General features: G+C 42.2%; 1 long non-coding RNA gene across 1 annotated transcript in view; it reads left to right on the forward strand.

The window, feature by feature from the left end:
• Positions 1–21,004, forward strand: part of LOC310766927 — a 41,922-nt gene that overhangs the window by 14,257 nt on the left and 6,661 nt on the right. Inside the window, exon 2 of the long non-coding RNA XR_014550531.1 lies at positions 14–88. This is a non-coding gene — a long non-coding RNA (uncharacterized lncRNA). The remainder of the gene's footprint in view (positions 1–13; positions 89–21,004) is intronic.

Below are 21,004 nucleotides of genomic sequence, written 5' to 3' on the forward strand. Positions count from 1 at the left end.
TCTTGTTTTTCAGACGTAGCTGCGAAAGTCATTAGGCACCAGAGGACATGAGAAAGAAAAGGTCAGTCAGGATTTACAACAAGGCTAGGTAAGTAAGCAGCAAAAAGACTGGCTAATCTCTTTTATTTTGCCAATGGTTTTATCATTGTTACCCTTGCCTTGAACGAGAGCTTTTATGGTTCCATATTCTTTTATCATATTGTCATTTTTTCTTATGATCTATCTGTCAGGAGTATGTGTGTGGGAGGGATGGCTGAGAAAAACCCTAGAATGATTTTCCTCAGCTCTCATTCATCATATATGAAGCAATCAAGGCCAAATTTGTTGGAATTCTCCAGGCAGTTATACTTCAGCGCTCTAGCAGGGTCTTGATTCTACACAGGGTGTAATATATTCGAAGTTCCCCACTGTGGAAGGATGTGTGGATCCAGAATTGGCCTCCACAGTCACTTACGGACCGTATTCATGGAAGACAATCTTACTTGGCTATGAGTGATTGCCAAAGAAGAAGATGCCAAGGTTCAAGACTATTTTCCAGGTGTTACCCAGGCACATGTGAGAACTAAAAGAAGAAGACGGCTGTGCTACATTAGTGAAGAACCCATGACAACCTCAGTGTGAATGGAAGACTAACTGCAGCTCTGGCGGAAATTGAAATTGGAGAGAATGTGATCAAAGCTCGCCAACAGAAACTTAACAGCCAGCGTCAAAGCATCCCAGAAGGAATTAACAGTTGATCTTCTAGCTGCAGAGATCAAACCCAGTCAGCTGGAACTAAGCACTCTTTATAGCTGTGGAAAGAAACTGTAGACAAACAGGCCTATTTATTCCAAAGTGACTGATTTTGAATGTCAGGCGGTTCAGATATCCAAACTGAGATGCTTTAAAGTGTCCCAAAAGGCAGATTGTGCAAATCATCTCCACTATGAAAATCAGCCCTGTAAGATACCCACGAAGAGCACTAATCAGTTCAGATCTACACTACCAGGAAAACATTATAAATTACAAGGGGCTGGCAGATGTCATTGATCAAAAAGAAGCCCATGAAATCAAGCATGCAGAAGCTTTTACTGAAAGTTGGAAGGAAGAGCGAAAAGACAATACACTGGAGAGAGTTTGGGGCAAAAAGTTGAAGGCCAGTTCATAAAACGAATTTAAATGGGGAACTGGTGGGAATTCCCATTGGTGTTTTTACATTTAGCATTTATGTAAGTGGCGAGGAGATGCAATTGGATAGAAACATATACACCATGTCATAATGGGAAATGGGAAATGTTGGTGGATTTTTGAGTTGTTTCATTTCTTTTTTTCCCTTGGGTACAGCAACACACCTTTTATATGTTGAACAGATTTCCTGGTTATATTTGATGCCATTACTTTATCTCATTAAGAGTGATAACAATGACAGCTGCATATAGGTATCAGTGCAGAAATCCAAGATTTTAAAGTGTGAATTGCTTACAAAAGAAAATAAATATTTGGAGGGGGAAAATAAAATCCATTTTTAGAATGCTTTGAAGTGTCTAGAAACTCTTTGCTGTGGCAATAGTTGCTCAAGCACCAGAAGTTTCTGCTATGAATACTTGTTCTCCCATTACTTGGTCATGTGGAACTCCTTAGCAATTTTGAAGGGTGTGTTCAGCATGTTCAGTGACACTGAGATTTGTTTAAAGTGTGTATTATACATTTGCAAAGAAAGGGAATCTGAGTTCCTATCAGTATTCCTATAATGATAATTCAGAGAAGTGTCAGCACACCTTTTCTAGCTGTAAAAATGTTCACTATGCATTGTCTGGGTTATAAAGCCCATTATTTGGTTTATACACCATTGCTTGTGGTCCAATTTTCCTGTTTTATCTCTTTTTTTTAAGTAATTTATCCATGATGCCAATTGTAGTGGTAGTGTATGAAGAAGAGAACTGTAACAATCAATGATCTAAGCAGATAGAACCCATAGATGACTGTGTGTGTGTGTGTATGTTTATTAAAATATTATCATCCTTACTTATTTTGCTGTTTTTCATGTTTTTATACCAAAACAATAATCACTGCAATAATTTGGCAGTGTCAGTCCCAATTCCCATAAAGAAGACAAAAGGAACAAATAGAAGCAGATATTTATGCTCAGGTCTCCTACTATTTAGATTATTATTTTCTCTTCCAGTACCATTGTCCTCATATGGCAGATGTGAACCTGATAGCTAGGCTCCCACTGGATGAGAGGCTCAAACTCTGTTCTGATTTTCTGCAATAGATTTTATTGCTCAGGTCAGAACAGTACAAAAAAGAAGACAAGGGCCACCTGCACAACAGACTGACACTGGGAGAGAGCGCAGTATAAATCTGTAATGTAGCCTTGTGCTACAATCTTCACATTGCATACACCAAACCAAAGGATGCTTGGCTGGGTATGTGATACTGTTCACCCCAAGATTTGACAGCAAAGACCTAATATTGAAGAACATTTGTGCAAGAACCTACACATCAAATCCTCCTAACCACTGACCACACACTTTCAAAACCTCAAGAACTTTAAGGGGAAATGACACTCAGTTAATAATATAGCTGAGCTTTATGAGCTGCACATTCCAAAACATGAAAATTATAAATGATGGCGATATATTTTAATAATACAGTTCAGTATTAGCATCTTAGTATCGCAAACATGATCAGGTCGAGAAATAGTGGCTTGCTGTATTGTAGTCCAATGTTAATATCTACATAGTTAAGATAGGAAGGGAAAGTACAACCATTGCATTATTATGTCCTTGTTACAGATGGTGTCTGAAATTATTAGATAGTGGCTTACAGCAACTCTGTAATGAAAGTTTCCAATGGTTACACAATCTTTATTGGTCAAACATAGCATCACAGATAGAGAATATGAGTGCTATACAATACAAAAGAACATAAGAAGAGCCTGTGGGACCAGGCCAATAGCCCTTCTAGTCCAGCATCTTGTTCTCGCAGGACCAACTAGATGCATGTGGGAAACCTGCAGGCAGGACCCGAGCACAGTAGCACTTCCCTGAGCTGTGATTTCCAGCAACTGGTATTCAGAAACATCACTGCCTCTGAGCAGGAAGGCAGAGCATAGCCATCATGGCTAGTAGCACAGTACAATATGTTATCAAGATGCTGGTGGACAATAAAACTATTGTATAGGTTGCACAGGTATTTCAAGTGACCTTATTTGGCTACGTGACCACATGTCTAAATCATCACACAGCAGAGATGCCATCTTACGCCCAATAATGAAGGGGCCCAGTGTCGCGCAACAAGCAATGTGAGCCAGTGGTGCCATGCATGCAATGCACGTCATGCGCATTGTCAGGAGGAGGCTGAGCGCAGAGTCCAGCACCGCACGGCTTCAATGTCAGTGGCTTCTTCTTTTCTCACACACAGAAGGAGCCAGACACTGATGCTGTGCCATGCTCAGCTCCTCATTCGGTTTCTTCCACCTCCTCAGCATTGTGGAGGCTCAGTCCCCTGTCAATAAATATTGAGGGAGCTGACGACACCTCTTCCCCATGAATTGGTGCCTATGTCACACAGTTGTATTAAAACTTAGGAATAATCTTTTTTTGCGGGGGGGGGGAGGCTTTTAATGGCGACAAGTCGCAACAGCTATATATTACCTCCTGGATCAGAAACAGGATATCTCTGAATATCATTTGCTATGTTATTGATTGCCCCTTTGTCTTGCCTGTAGGCAACTTTAGGATGCTGGACTTGATCGGCTACATAGGCCTTTGGTTTAATCCAGCAGCGCTTGTTTTATATTTTTAATAGCTTAAATGTTAGAATAGATTTTGGAAATTCAAGAAAAAGAAATGTCCACCCTCCTTCAAAATGTTCTATACATTTTCTTTCCCCACCCACCCCAAGACTTTTCTGGAGTATCAGGTGTAGCCACAGCTGGGGTGGCATGTTCAATAGTGCACAATGATGCTTGAAGGAGGATATTACTCCTTCTCTTTTATTTTGCTGGCAGAGATTCCAGCAAGTAGCATCAATACTCGTTTGCCACGAGCTGGGTAGTCCAGTGGGGAAAAAAAATCACTAACCAGTTGAAAACAAGGGGAGGCCTGATTATTTTCATAACAGGCTCTAAGTGTCAACAGTGCATTCTGCAGTATGGCTTTGCTATTATAAATGACTTGTTTTGCAAGTTGTCTGCTAATAAATTATTTTCCGTTGGCATCCTTAAATCCCCAAAGTCCTGGTTTCTGCCTCTGCTGCCATTATCGTATTATCCAGCTGCAAAGACAGGTGAGAAAATGCTTCTAAAGCAGAATCTATTGCTTGTCTCAGCTGGTAATACCTTCTACTGCTGCAGACACTGAGTGCTTCCCTCCATTTCTGGCTATAACCTCCCTGGTCACTTGGAGACTTTAATCATGCCTTGAGCTCAGGATATTCAGATCTGCAGCACTGGCATTTCCTAGCTGCAGGTGTTGCCACAGTAACCACTACCATTTATGCCTCACTTTGCATAAACACGTATCAGCACAACCTAATCTTGTCTGCTTATTGTTCTAAGAGGAGGTCAATTATCATACTTGACAATGGGTTTAGATTTGATGCAATGTATGCATGCAAGGCATATACATAGATGCCCATGAATGTGTTCTCATAACCTAGCAAAAACAGAAGGTGCTGCAGAGCATTTGTTTAGAATAATGAAAGACATTCCAAACTGATTCATAAAGTGTGAATGTGGAAGGAGTCAGCAATTTTCATTTCAGCGTTTAAACCCTAAAGCATTGGTAGTTGATGCCAAGGTTAGGGCAGTTCTTGCTGGCATCCATCTGTCTCAGGAGACAATGGAGGAGTGTGCCTTTGGGAGTGAAATCAAACTGTTGAAAGGTTTCCGCCCCTGCTGTGGGTGTAGAGACCAATATGGGTGAGACATGTTTTGTTGCAGCTGGGGAAGATGAAGGTGCCTGGTTGTGCCTCTGCAGATGCACCATGGTGTTTCTTCTTTCTGCACGCCTCCCAGTGGTCATTCTTCCTCAGGTCATTGCAGTGGATCCATGCCCTGACTGTCTGTCTCTAGACAAAATGATCATTCACTAATTTTATCAGGAACATCTCTCTCTATCTATCTATCTCTGTCTTGTGTTTTTGTTCTTTTTTCCCCAGCTCTATGCTGTGCTGTCCAAAAGTGTCCTGCTCCTTCAAAAGTCTTCTTCCTGTCTCCTTTCCAGCTCCATCTGCTTGAAACTATCCCATCAGCTATCTTAACATATTCAAATTGTTCCAAAGAAGAACCACCACTTTTCCCATGGGGCCTTTTGTACAACCCCCTAGACCCCATGCTCTTCCATAACTCAGCTTGTAACTAAATATAAACACGGACAACTGGAACAACTGTATATCACTTCCTTGATTTCATCTACCACCACTTCCCACCTGCTGCTTCAGATCGTAGATTGTAAGCGTATTATCTTCCTGATGGTGATATATATTCTTTTTTACATACAGTATTCAAATATGATAATAGTATAACACCCTATACTATTGCAAGACATGCACAGGCCTGGATTTTAATAGCCCAATGGCAGCGATGCATATACATTTAAGGACAATGTTCATGCAGAAGAAGCTAATTAACATCAAACACTAATTAGTCCCTCAGTATTTAGCATCAGCAGCTGTCTTAGATGCCATATGCTAATTAGCTTAGCATTAGTAACTTCAGAAATAATTGTCTCCATTGCTCTGTGTCATAGCACTCTTTCTAATTGTACTTTGGAGAGCATTGACTATAAATGGTAGCAAGCATTACATTGCATTGCTTGAGGTTTAACAAGCAATTTAACTGCAACTTAAATGCAATGGACAAAGAAATGCTGCCAAACTCAAAGACACTATATTTTAGAGTAACAGGATCTGGGAATTCAATATGGCAACATTGCAAAGGATCAGCTGTACAAACTGGGAACAGCTATGAAATAATAGTATTTATTCACCATTTTAGGAAGCACGAATGTTCATAATTCTATGTGCATCATAGCAAGAAGAGAAAATCTTCTTTTGGTTTGCTGTGATCAATGAGCATTGTTTGTTTATTTGTTTGTGGCATTTCCAACTCATCTTTCTCAGGACAGGGACTGTTAAAATGACAACAAATATCAATAAAAATTTAAATCACACAGATACACATTTCCAAATAATCATTTAAATATTCAGCAACAAAGCACTACTAGTAAAGCAAGAGATAAACAATTGCCACTGATTGACTAATTGCCATCCCCTCCCAAAGTCCCCCAAGATGAAGAGTGCACTCAGTTGTTTTGCTTTGTTTAGCTTTATCAATATAATAATTCCTTCTTGAAAATGTAATATTGGGCCTAGAGTTAAACCATCTCATTGCTTATAACTTTCTGAAATTCTAAGATGTGCATCAACATATGATGTTGCATTCGATCAAGTCATACTATTGATCAGTCTACCGCAGCCCTGCCCACTGACTGGCTACATCAGTCTTTCCCAACGCTACCTTGATATGCCAGGAACTAAACATGGGACTTTCTGCATACAAAGAATTTGCTCTACCAGTGCTACAGTCTTTCTTAAGCAACTTGCCTATAGAACTGTTGGTAGGTTGCTTGAAGAACTCAACTGATGATAGGTAAGTACTTAATTGCTTTACCCATCACCATTTCATTTTTCTCTGGTCCTTAATTAACTGATGTCTGTTGGTTGGATGATGCACACTACAAACTGAGTAACAGATGGGGGAAAGTGTGGAAGAGGGAACTGATATCCATCAGAGAAGGAAAATATGGGACAATAAAAGGACAGCGAAAGAGAACAAAGGAGAATTCAGCACAGCTGTCAAGAAATTGGCTCAGGAGAAGAAGTGAAAATTAGTACTGACAGTTTAGAACTATCAAACATAAAAATGATTTCTCAAAAGTTGTTACCACTAGAATGGTGGAATCAGACGGCGTCGGCTAGCCAGAATCCTACCCCATATAAATTTAAGTGAATTGTGCCATTGGAGGGTCCAATGGGACAATATTAAAGATTTTGCAAATTGAATACTATATTAGATTTAAATAAATGTGTTGCTTATGTGCTGCTCAAGTAGAATTGGGTTGAAATTTCCAAAGTTTAAGACTTCTGGCATTAAAGTCAGAAAGAAAGAAAGAAAGAAAGAAAGAAAGAAAGAAAGAAAGAAAGAAAGAAAGATTTCATTCAATAATTATCAAAAGCAATAGAAATTTTTGATGAAATTCTTATGGGTGGGGTGTGTGAAAGTTGCTGCAAATAGAATCCCAGATCTGGATTTTGTGTAGAGCAGACAATGAATTTGCTGTCCACTGCAAGAATGAAATAGTAGCATTTTCATAGTAGAAATTTGTAACTTTAAATAGTTACAAATAGACATTACAATATATAAAGTAACACATTGCTCTTAAGAAAGAAAGAAAGAAAGAAAGAAAGAAAGAAAGAAAGAAAGACAGCTTCACCCCCCTTGGCCAATTGAGAACACCAACTCAGAACCCATGTTCATCCAAATTTTAAAGAAATTTTACTGTCAAAGGCATTATTCCTTGGAATACCAGTTGCTCTGGTATACCATCGTGCTCTTTTGCTCATGTCCAGCTTTCAGGCTCCCCACAGGCATCTGGTCAGTCTCTGTGAGAATAGGATGCTGGTGTAGATGGGCCTTTACAACAGACTTGCCTTTACGTTCTTCATGTGTCCTGAAAATGAGGCACACAAATAGAAGCCCTTTTCGCAGAGCAAGAAGGTTTGCAAGAAGTTGGGTGGCAGATTTTGGCACATGACTAGTAGTTAACAGTACAATCCTGCATGTGTCTGCTCAGACATAGCCCCCACTTAGTTGGATAATACTAACCCCCAGGCAAGCGCGTACAGGATTGCAGCTTTCAAAGGAAAAGTGGGTCATATACCCTGTGGGGGACTGGGTGAATTTGCTGCATATGTGCAGGTTTCTCTCTGTACTGGCACAGCCATAAATAGCTAGATATATAGAAAGGTGCATCAATACACAGTAACCAATGATGTTTACTAGCAGCTTTGTTTTGGAGCCATCTTGAAATAACCAAAGCTTCAACCATTGGTGCTTGGGGTCCAATGTGATGCTGCTTTAGACAGCCAGATACTCTTTCTGTTGGATATAATGATTTCAAATGCCAAAGCTTGATCATGTAAAAGAAGAAGAAAAAGAATCCCTTACTGGGGGCAGGGGGGGAGTTTTATTTATTCAGACCTCAAGGCATTTTCTTCCAGTTGTTAAAACTTAACTGTGGACTAACAAGATGATTTATGCTTTTGGACTGTAGTTTATTCCTTAACAAAACTCTAATGCAATTGTTGTTGGAGAGAGGGGGGGCTGTTTTTAGTTCCCACAACAGGCCCTGGGGCTTTCTGATAAAGCTTTTAACTGTAAGCATTTTATCTTCACTCTTTATCAAGATTTCACAACAGGAGTTAATATATTATTTTTGTAGCAGATTTAGATGCATAATATATCTCCTGTTTTTATATTGAAGCAATTCCTTCTTTTCTCCACAGCCAGCTTGATTGTGCCTTCTTTCACATGTCACAATGATACATTTGTCTTGGTTCTTAAAACAGCAGTGCATTTCTCTTGGATTTGAAAAAATATATATTTTTTAAAAATGATGAGGAAATAATGTATGGCATCAATATCCATATTTTGACTATTTGCAATCCTTTAGGGGTTATCAAATTCTTCCATCACTCAATACATTTTTTTCAAGGTCCCTATTTTCCCAAACATTTCATGTGACAAAATATTCTGCATTTGCGCCTAAGAGAAGATATGGGAATGTTGGTCAAGATGGGGATTATGTGAGGGGCAAGGCAGAGAGGCTCTCCCAGGGTGAGAGGCTGGGGGAAGAGGGGGAAACCTCCCAGATGAGAGCTGGGAACACTCACTTTTCTGTTTGTGGAATAAGGATTAAGATTAAATTTTGATAGAGGACTTTGTAATATCCTTTTCTTCTTTTCATTCTTTTCTTCTTTATTCTCTCCCTTTTCTCATCTTTTTTTCTATTTTTCTTTTTTAAGATTAGTGTGATTTTTATGGAATTGTATGTGGAAAACTTTCAATAAAGTTGCTTTTTAAGAAAAAAAGACAGAAAGATGGGGGTTGCACCATAGAGCAACATTATTATTTTCTTTACTTCCATTTCTGCCTAATGTTTAAACAGTGGGCAGCTGGCACAGGTGGCAATTGGAGCAAGAAAGGAATAGCCAGGTAGCTAATAATGTCTATAATGCAGGTGGCAATAGTAGGGCAGGGAAGGACTTCCCATTTTGCCTCAAGCAGCAAAATCGGATGAGCCTGAGTAAAAAAGGTGGACTATGTCATGGCTCCCATTGTAGTAATCAAATGCAGCATCTAACGAGGCCATACTTATACACCCTTGTAATGCAAGCATTGAATTCAACTGGAATTTGGGGAGTGTAGGATGATAAAAGAATGGAATGAGGGAAATACACCCATCTATATTTCGGAGTTGTTTCCTGGCAACCATGCAAAGAAACATTAAAGAAGTTAGAAATTCTCTTTATAGGCCAAAAATGCAATGCCAGCTCTACCATTAGGCAGAGTGAGGATGGTTGGCTGCTTCAGGTAGCAGGTGCTAGGTAGCAGGAAACAGCAGTGAGGAGAAACAACTGTTGTGCCACCAAAGCAAGCCTGCAGTCTTCATGTGCAATGGAATTGCCAGCACTGAAGGAAGATTCACTTGCCAGTCCAGTCAGCTTTTATACATGGGTTGGAGAGAACGCACCATCTTGTAGTTTGCCTCAGACAGCAAAATGTATCGCGCCAGCCCTGTGAAACCTGCTAACATAGGTAGGTGCATATGAACAGAGAGAGTCGTAGCTCCATTGGGCATTTTGGTAAGACTGATAAAGCATCTTGCAAATTGGCTTCTAACTTGGCTGTGCAAAAAAAATTAACACTATGGATGGATTGTCTTGTATTCTAAAACACGGATAAATCTCGAAAAGTTTCCATCAACTGCATTATGAAAGGCTTTTCATTTGGAGCAAGAAAGGAATAGCCAGGTAGCTAATACTGTCTATAATGCAGACAACAAACTGTAAGTGGGAGTTTATAAAGGAAATAAATGCAAAGCATGTTAATATCCTGACAGTGGTGATCATTTCAATCACTCTCCTGGGAGAGGTTATAATTTATGTCCTTAATTAAAAACATCTCCTTTTGCTGCACTGAGTCCCAGGAGAAATGAAATGATGTTGTACTAAATAAATACTGTGCTCTGGCTGCTTAGTTTGCACACCTTATATTCATAACGACCTTCTATTTCCAACAAGATGAGTTTGGAACAAAGCCCTGTGAGTTCATCATCGGTACAGACGTCACACATCCATGGTTGCAAACCTGTACTGTTCTCATTCTAGGCATTTACAGAATCCTGTTATTTACAGAATCCTGTTATTTTGGGGACTGTGTGTATTTTTATATCTTATTTTTTGCATTTAATTCTGTTGCCATCACATCCCTACTGCAGTGATTTTTAGGAAGTCATTAGTTTGCACCAGGCGTCCTATTGGGAAGACCCAGTTTTCCGAGTGCATGTTCTGGAAGTTGGGCAATAGGGGCAGTACAGGATTCCTTTTGGTGTACCGACCTCCCCGCTGCACCAAGGATTCCCTGCCCGAGCTTCTTCAGGTTGTGGCGGATGTTCTCCTGGAGACAACTAGCTTGGTTGTCCTAGGGGATTTTAACATCCATACCGACACGACCTTACAAGGGGCCGCTCGGGACTTCGTGGAAAGCATGGCCTCCATGGGGCTGTCCCTGAATAAGTCTGGCCCAACCCTAGCCACAGACATGCCTTGGTGTTTACCTCTATGGATGTTGGTGATCTGACACTAAGTAAAAGCAAAACGAAAGAAGTGCCATGGTCAGATCACTTCCTGGTGCAACTGGACTTCTCTGTGACCCATCCCCTCTGCAGGGAGGTGGGACCGATTCGGATGGTCCGCCCCCACCACTTAATGGATCCAAATGGTTTCCAGAGAGTGGTAGGGGATGCTTTATCCCATGTTGATGGCCTTTCAGCCGATTCCCTGGCGGCCCACTGGAATGTGGAGTTAACCAGGGCTATTGACTGTTTGGCTCCGAAGCGCCCTCTCCGATTGCATGGAGCCCGGAGAGCCCCGTGGTTTTCCACAGATCTGAGGGCAATGAAACAATCGTTGAGACGGCTAGAGCGCCGGTGGCGGATAACTCATTCCGAATCTGACCGGACACAGGTTGGAGCTCAACATCGAGCCTACCAAGTGGCGATAGCGACGGCGAAGAAGACTTTCTTCGCCGCCTCTATTGCATCTGCAGAAAACAGCAGCAGGAGACTTTTTCAGGTGGTTCACAATTTAGCGGAACCACCTGCGACATCGGGGCCCAGTACGGGCCACATGATCTCCTGCAATGATTTTGCAAAGTTTTTTGCAGATAAAATTGCTCAGATTCGGGAAGAAGTAGACTCCGCCGTGGGAGCAGGGCCAGGGCGGGAGAGTGCTAGAGTCCTGTCTAGTCAAGTTGTGTGGGATCAATTCCAATCTGTTACCTCCGAGGATGTGGACAGGCTGCTTGGACGAGTGAAGCCAACCACCTGTCTCCTGGATCCTTGCCCATCCTGGCTTATAAAAGCTAGCTGGGAAGGACTGGGCGATGGGCTTCGTGGGGTGGTGAATGCTTCCCTCCATGAGGGAGCCTTCCCAGACCCGCTGAAAGAGGCGGTTATTAAACCGCTTCTTAAAAAACCATCGTTAGATGCGGCCACGATGGCCAATTATCACCCAGTCTCAAATCTTCCATTCTTGGGCAAGGTGATTGAGCGAGTGGTTGCTGAACAACTCCAGGCACGCCTGGAAGAAGCAGACCATTTGGATGCCTTCCAGTCGGGATTCAGGCCTCATCATGGGACTGAAACTGCCTTGGTCGCACTGGTTGATGATCTCCGGTGGGCTAGGGACAAAGGTGAGAGCTGTTTCCTAGTTCTGCTGGATCTCTCAGCGGCGTTTGATACCATCGACCATAACATCCTTCTGGAGCGTCTTGAGGGACTGGGAGCTGGGGGCACTGTCATACAGTGGTTCCGCTCCTTCCTCCTGGGCCGTGTTCAGAAAGTGGTGGTGGGGGATGAGTGTTCAGACCCCTGGGCTCTCACTTGTGGGGTGCCTCAGGGTTCTGTCCTCTCCCCCATGCTTTTCAACATTTACATGCAGCCACTGGGAGAGATCATCAGGAGGTTTGGGCTGGGTGTTCATCAGTATGCGGATGATACCCAGCTCTACCTCTCTTTTAAATCAGAACCAGTGAAGGCGGTGAAGGTCCTGTGTGAGTGTCTGGAAGCGGTTGGAGGATGGATGGCGGCTAACAGATTGAGGTTGAATCCTGACAAGACAGAAGTACTGTTTTGAGGGGACAGGAGGCGGGCAGGTGTGGAGGATTCCCTGGTCCTGAATGGGGTAACTGTGCCCCTGAAGGACCAGGTGTGCAGCCTGGGAGTCATTTTGGACTCACAGCTGTCCATGGAGGCACAGGTCAAATCTGTATACAGGGCAGCTGTTTACCAGCTCCATCTGGTACATAGGCTAAGACCCTATCTGCCTGCAGACTGTCTCGCCAGAGTGGTACATGCTCTGGTTATCTCCCGCTTGGACTACTGCAATGCGCTCTACGTGGGGCTACCTTTGAAGGTGACCCGGAAACTACAACTAATCCAGAATGCGGCAGCTAGACTGGTGACTGGGAGAGGCTGCCGAGACCATATAACACCGGTCTTGAAAGACCTACATTGGCTCCCAGTACGTTTCCGAGCACAATTCAAAGTGTTGGTGCTGACCTTTAAAGCCCTAAACGGCCTCGGTCCAATATATCTGAAGGAGCGTCTCCTCCCCCATCGTTCTGCCCAGACACTGAGGTCCAGCTCCGAGGGCCTTCTGGCGGTTCCCTCACTGCGAGAGGCCAAGTTACAGGGAACCAGTCAGAGGGCCTTCCCGGTAGTGGCGCCCGCCCTGTGGAACGCCCTCCCATCAGATGTCAAAGCGATAAACATCTACCTGACATTCAGAAGACATCTGAAGGCAGCCCTGTTCAGGGAAGTTTTTAATATGTGATATTTTAGTGTATCTTTCATCTTTGTTGGAAGCCGCCCAGAGTGGCTGGGGAGGCCCAGCCAGATGGGTGGGGTACAAATAATAATAATAATAAATAATAATAATAATAATAATAATAATAATAATAATAATAATAATTATCACCTGCTAATTATATAGACAACACTACTGGAAAATTCCAATTCACACTGTGTGCATTTCAAGTCATGGAACAGTGATTACCTGTATTTTGAACATGAGCAAATGTATTTCATAATTTCGGAGCAGCCACTGAGTTGACTCTTCTTTCAGACAACCCAGTTAATATGTGAAAAGAGTACCTATCTATTTTTCTACTACAATGCCCATTTGCATTGCTTTTAAAGGTTATGATATTGAGTTAAGTTTTGGAATGTGTAGAACATTCCATAGAAAGCATTTCATCTTAAATCCCCTTATTGGGCAGCATCATGGACATGTTCATTGACTGTTCAATGATTTAGCCTGATTGGTGCTGGCCCCTGGTGTACTTCATTTACCAGTACTTATGGCTACTTGCTTCACATAGAGGCCCCACCCTAGATGTTTTGTGCATCCATTCTTTTTTCACAGCCACAATGTAATATAGAGAATGCATCTGGAGCCGGGATCTGAAACCAACTAGTTAGAACAGGGGTCAGCCAACCTTTTCATCAGGGGGCCGGTCCCCTCAGACCGTGGAGGGGGGGGCTGGACTATATTTTGAAAGAGAGAAAAATGAACAAATTCCTATGCCCCACAAATAACCCAGAGATGCATTTAAAATAAAAGGACACATTCTACTCATGTAAAAACACACTGATTCCCGGACCATCTGTGGGCCGGATTTAGAAGGTGATTGTGCCAGATCCAGGCCCCAGGCCCTAGTTTGCCTACCCATGAGTTGGAACAAAGTGCAATTTCCTGAGTTCAAACATAACACAGAAACGTGGAAGTGAAAGCTTTCACTCTCCTTCTCTGACTTGCAAAGAAGAGAAGGGAGTGGGGAAACATAAACCCAAGGCTTACTATAGTTTGTTCCAAATCACCTAAATTATTACTCTAAGAGTTTATGAATCCATTAAACAAATCTTATTTTTGAGCTAAATAAAACTGTACAAAGAATGCACAGTTGCACATTCTTCTTGGTGTTACTTCCACTATACAACATCAAATGAGTCGTTTGGGAATCCTTCAGCTCTGTTGTTAGCTCTACAGTGGTACCTCGGTTTAAGAACTTAATTCATTCCAGAGGTCCGTTCTTAACCTGAAACTGTTCTTAACCTGAGGTACCACTTTAGCTAATGGGGCCTCCCGCAGGTGCCGCACCACTGCTGCGAGATTTCTGTTCTCATCCTGAAGCAAAGTTCTTAACCCAAGGTACTATTTCTGGGTTAGCGGAGTCTGTAACCTGAAGCGTCTGTAACCTGAAGCGTCTGTAACCTGAGGTACCACTGTACTTTATGTGAAACTTTTACATTTAAGTGTATGTCTTCTTTTTTAAAAAAGCACAGCCTGTTCGACAGGAAAGTATGAGATTATAAAATTGCAGTTCCATCATCTGAGTGGTGAGCAGGAAGGCAGACTGTGGAAGTAAAATGCTTCCTTCTGGTTTCATAATCAATCGACCTTTGAATTTCCTGGTCTGCAATTCTGGGCTTTTAAATGCAGATATTGTTGCCGTTGCCACTAACCTGATACTACTGTTTAGCAAGCACATCTTGAGAATATAGTTACAGGAGAAAGCATCCTCTAGCAAAGGCCAAGTTAATAGATCAGTGGGCCACATACATTAGCTAAAGCAGCAGGATTCCATTTTGCTGCTGCTGCTGGGACTGTAAATAAAAGCCCTTCAAAGGGGGAAATGTAAAAGTCCAAATTAATGGCTATACTGTGGCTGTGCTCATCCCCAGTCAGTCTGCTCTACTCTTTCATTACGGCTCGGACTTACAGAAAGTCCCAGTGGCAGTGAATTGTGTGTGTACAAGCTAAACTACTAAATTCAGCCAAGCTGAGACTTTCCATATTAAAGGTCGGTGAATAAAAGCACAGGAGATTTTGGTTCTCTTCCCAATTCCCCCACAGGTTCTTCACAGCGAATTTATAAGCTTGTAAAACTTATCAGTATCCTTGAGTCTCACCAAGGTGTGGAGATGTGTGGTGCTGGATTCTGTGGTGATGACTGCAATTTCAACACTAGTTCTGAGCCTTAAAATAAACCAGTGAGAAGCAACTGCAATTATTTATTTAAAGTATTATTATAGAAAACAGATTCAGAAGTGGATCTAATTAATAAGGGCCTGCCTGATAGTATTTTAACACTATATGAGACAGAGCAAAGGGCAGGAAAGTGATTTCCAGAATATGATGCCCACCAAGTATTTGCCTACCATCAGGGTAACCAAATATTTCTAGCTATGGGTAGTTCTTGGTGTTCTATATATTCACCATATAGCTCCTCCTATCTTATTTATTCATAACAACTTCTGGCTTTTCTACCTCGTGAGGGTCCTAAGCACAGTTTACAACATAACTATAACTCTATCTAATCTAATCTATCTATATTATATATTTAACCACCAGTTTAAGAAATGGTTGAGAAAATTCCACAATGGGGGCACTGCCACTAAACAGGTCCTCCTTATGGACTTCCCATAGGCATCTGGTTGGCCACTATGAGAACAGGATGCTGGTGTCAGGGGGTGGACTGAGGAAGAATGGTGGGGGCCGCACCCCCTTCTCCTGAACCTTCCCAAGAACAGGAGGACAGTATAGATTTAGAACAGTGGTTTGCAGAAGGGCATAGCTCAGAGGCTGCAGAGGGGAGAAGTTGGGAAATATTGGGAGATGATCAGCAGGAAGAAGAAACACCATGGGAGAGACAGCTGACAGACTCAGTGTCTTTGGAAAGCACTCCTGAGGCCCCCTCTCCCAGGACTAGGCATGCATTGAGAGTAGTAGAACAGAGAGCTCAGAGGCAGAAAGCTCAGATTAGCCAACACAGGGGTGATGTAGAATAGGAGAGACATAGTGAGTTGGACTTTGCTTAGAGTAATGCCATTATCCTAGTTAGACTGCATTCCTTCATCTCTCTCTGTGAATAGTGAATAAATTGCTTGGTAAGAACTGTTTTTTGTTTCTCTGCTTCTTGGCTGCCACTGTGGGAGGGATCAGGTTCACTGAAGCCTGACAAATGGACTAGATGGGTCTTTGGCCTGGTCCAGCTTTAAAAAAAAAAAAAAAAAGATGCCTCTTTTTTCTCACGAGGTGACAGTTGTCAAAATGGCCACTGCGACCTCGCACAATTTTGGGCTACACTTTTGGGGGGAGTGGTACCCAAAAACGTGTGTTTTGAGGTGCTGTGCAAGATCAGGGCAGCGATCTTGGACAGCACCCCAAAACACACACTTCTTGGCACACAGGAAGCTCACCACCTTCACTGGTTCTGATTTAAATGAGAGGTAGAGCTGGGTATCATCCGTGTTTTCCTTCCAGAAACTGGAACTGCAAGTTCCAGAATCCTTAGCAGGAAACCTTCTTGGTAAGAAGGTACTGTGAGGCATCAGATTCCCACTGGAGATTCTGGCACTTGTACAAATAACAATCCCTGGCAGGAAAAGATGCTCCTGTCACTGCTGCATATAGCTTCCCTGCCCCCAGTATAAATTTCATAGCCTCAAGGAAGAGAAGTGCCTCAAGGCTTTGGGTGTATTCACTTGAAATGTGAACAATGCCCCAGCCCTTTTAGGGTGATTGTTGAGATATTCATTCATTGAGTCTCACTGCATGATATTCAGCTAAGTTATATTCAGAATAGACTCTCTAAAATGAAAATGAACTTAGGTCCATTGATTTCAAGTGGTCTATGCTATTCAGTTTATATGCTGGATATCACTCACTGACTTTAATCAGTCAGAATTGTAAAAAAAAATCTTGAAATTTTGCCTGCCACAGTTTTGCTTCTTTTGTATAACATTTTATAGAAAACTGAATAAGATAAAAAATGCTGTCTTTCAGTTTTCTGCTTTGATAGGAAAACAATGACACAAGAGGGATAACAGAGGCAGCCATTAGGGGAGTACATAAAAACAGGTTATTTACTCTTTACCTTAAGTGCCATTTCAGAAAGTTCTCTAGAGTGGCTATGATTTATCTCAGTGTGTGTTTAATTGGCACTGCCCTGTTTTACACTGTCATTAATGCATAAAATGTGAACAACAGAAATTAGTGCTATTGATTTACAGGTCCCCGTTCACTCATCACAGCTTTTGGTACTAAATAAATTTATTCGAGAAACTTGCCTATGAATTTATTTTGTAATCAGCGGCATCCCCACGTAATCTTACATTCATGAGAGAAATCTGCTGTAGGATTGTTTGGCTACTCTAAAAATCTTGAATAAATCACATGCCTGGTCAAGTCCCATTTGGAAATGGAACAGAACCATCTATATGTTCCCTCTCCCCTATAAATCCTGGTTCTTTCTTTCCCAAGACCTTTGCTTCTTGAGGTAAAGGACAAGATGGTACCCATTTCTCTCTCTTTTTTTACCATTTTGATTATATAACATTAAATTCAAATAGATACATAGATGGACGGTGTCCCCCTCCCCATTCCATGTGCAGAAACTTACTCCAGCAAAGATTATGGCATGGCATCCTCCACTGAACCAAGAAGGATTTACTGTGAACCATAAACACCCCTGGGATATGGGCAACACAGAATGATATCTCCTCCCTGTCTCTCCCAGCCCAGAAGGACTCAGTTCTGTTTTCCACAGCAAAGAAGACAATAACCTCCAAGTGTCCCAATTTTTCAGGGACAGTCCTGGAATTACGAAAGCCATCCTGGCTTCTGATTTGATCCTGGAATGTCCCTATTTTCCCTGCCAGTGCTGTTGCTGCTGAGCTTGGGGACGAGGATGAGCCAGCTCTTGTTCTGAGCTGCAGTGACCTCTCCACGGCCCCTCCATGGTCGTTGCTGCCTGCCTCCTTCTTGGGCAGCTCATAGTGACTGTTGGAGAGCAGGCAAGGAAGAGGAGATGCTGTCACCACCAAGGCCCAGCCCCACATGATACCCTGGCTCTGAAGGGTGGGCAGAGGACAAGCTGCCCTGGGTGGGAAGAAATGGGGAGCAGAGTGGAGCACAAGGAGAAATGTCCCTGTTTTCATTTTAGGAACGTTGGAGGGTATGGAAGACACCTGACAGCAAGATGTGCCAACGATGAATCTTTGTCCAGTTTTTAAGAGCTTCTGACTCTGCAGAGTAGCTCTCAGGAGTGTACTGTAACATTAGAACAAGGAGAGAGGCTATGATATAGATCCAGGATGTCCAACAGGTCAATTGCGATCTACCAATTGATCGCTGGCCACCTTCTGGCCCCGCCTCCTTGCCTCGCCCCACCTGCCATTGTTGGACAATGGGAGACGGAGTTTACAAACTGAGGGTTTTCCCCCCAGCGATCTTTCGGTGAGTTGGTGTTTCTCTTTGACCCCAAAATAATGTAAAAATGTTGCACCCCCTCCCAAAGCTAAGCAACTTATGCCTCCTGAACCCCCTAAAAACCAGGCGTCCTACTCTCGAGTAGGTAGAGACACATGCCCGACTGGCATGTTCTCTCCCTCCTGGTCAGTCATTTGGGAGCTTCAAAAGCTTTCTTCTGCCTGAACATCACAGCGACTAATGCCTTGGAGATATCAGCACACTTAGGGATCCGCAGAGTATTCGCAGCTTGCGTAACAGAACCAATAGCACAGCATTTTGGCTAATCTACTTTATTTACATATAATACACTCAGAGCATTCTGACTTAGCTCCATCCCCTTTCTCATCAGACAGCAGAGAGAGAAAAGAACAAAGGACAATAGTCCCACTTCACGGAACACAGTAACACAAACATCCTGTGTCCATCACTTCCCACTCTGTGGAATGAAAAATACACCGTCATGTGACAACAATCCCATGACTAGAGACACGAGGAATGAATCTCCAACACTTCCCCCTCCCCAAAAAAGCTCAACAACTTTGACCTGAGCCCCACTAAAACGGGGGTAGATCACTGCCAGTTTTTAATTCTGTAAGTAGATTGCAGTCTCTTGGAAGCTGGCCACCCCGATATAGATAGTTATAGCTATACTAGGGCTATGTCCTTTCTCGTTTCAGTTGCCAACCCTGACTATCCCCACCAGACACCAACTACCTCCCCAAACCCACCCCTTTCCCCTTACAACTTATCAAAGCCTTAGAACTTGCAAAACCACACCCTCTTCTTAAAGCTGTTGCTCTGTGGTTGGCCTGAGCTGCCCACCTCTGTCTTAATTCCCCCCTTCTCCTCACCCTCCAATGTCACTGGTCCGGCAGCTCCCAGAAGTCTGTCATCACAACTGCCATTTAAAACAAACAAACAAAAACACCAACCTGAGATAAGAGGCAAAATGTACAGGAACTATCATTACCACCACCATCAGAAACTAGTCTATCTGCCTTCGGTGTTTTAAAATTCCTGGGGAATTTTTAGACAACCCAAGTGTTCATCCTCAACCCAGTTTTCAACTACTGAGTTTTTGCAAGCCTGGGGATAATTATTGTTGTATGAGATTATAATACTTCCCATTAAAAAACAACAACAATGCAGCACAAATCTCAGGTGGGATTTTTCCATTTAGATATGGCTCTGCCTGAACACCTGTCACACACAAGATATGACAACACCTCCAGTCCCAACTAAACAGACAGAAGTATCTTGTTCTGGGTATGTCAAGTGCCACAACAAAAGCAGACCTTCAATTATGAATGTAAGAGAGAGAACTAGGTGTACATGCAGTCAATTGGGGTTTATGAATTCCAGTTGTTACTGCTGGGAGTCAGGTAAAGCAATTCCTGTCAGAAATATGTATTTATCTAATTATTTAAAAGGCCTTAAGTTGTGCTTTATAGCAGACCCTGCTGAAGACAAGATAAGCAAATGACAGGCGTTTTGTGGTCATTATGTACCATATTGTAGAAAGCATGACAGGCCATAACTCTCACAAAACTCACATTGCATATTAATGCAGAATTCAGCAGAAGGAGCTGATGAAGTTAAATGTTTTGACAGGATGAATGTGGACTCCGCAAGAGGGAAAGAGAGCACAATTTTCAAAGCTTTCCTCTTCCCCCCAAGCAGCGAGAACATTAGATTATGGCACTGTTTGTTTCTTCTGACAGGGATTTGAAGTTTGAGTGAAGCGCTTTAAAAATGGAATCAGTATGCCAAAATGATTGTTGATGTCAAAAATTCTGGCATGTTCTGATAAAGCTATTTTTATCACTGTTTGGAAATAAAATGAATGGAAATAAATGCTGGGCCAGATGTTGAGGGGACTTTTGCTCATTTACAGTTCTTCCCCTTCCCCTCCAAATATCTTAAATTTTGCTCCTGCATATTTTAGAAGCAGCTGAGAATCATTAATTTGTTTCTTGAAAATATTTACATTCTGTTTTTCTGTCCTGAAATGGATCCCACTAGGCAGCTAACAGGGACTGAGCTAAAACAGGGAATAATTTTATTTTCACATATATAAAAATTCACAAGCCAAATGGCTTGGTTTACCTGAATGGACAACATTCATATATTTCTGCCTTCTCTATAATGTCAGCAATTTAAAAGTCTGATTAGCTATTGTAATCATTTTTTTAATGATAAATATTACATTGGAGCAGCTATGTTTGCAAAAGAAACTGCAGAAAATCACAATAGAATGGGTTTTGAATTACAAAAAGGAGTGTGCACTGCAAGCAGAGGGAGATGCACATGAGCTCAGATTCCTGTTAGATTCATTCCTTTTAAATTTATAGTAAATTAT

The sequence above is a fragment of the Podarcis filfolensis genome (genome assembly GCF_964270895.1).
Source record: "Podarcis filfolensis genome assembly, chromosome: 7".
Taxonomy (NCBI): Eukaryota; Metazoa; Chordata; class Lepidosauria; order Squamata; family Lacertidae; genus Podarcis; species Podarcis filfolensis.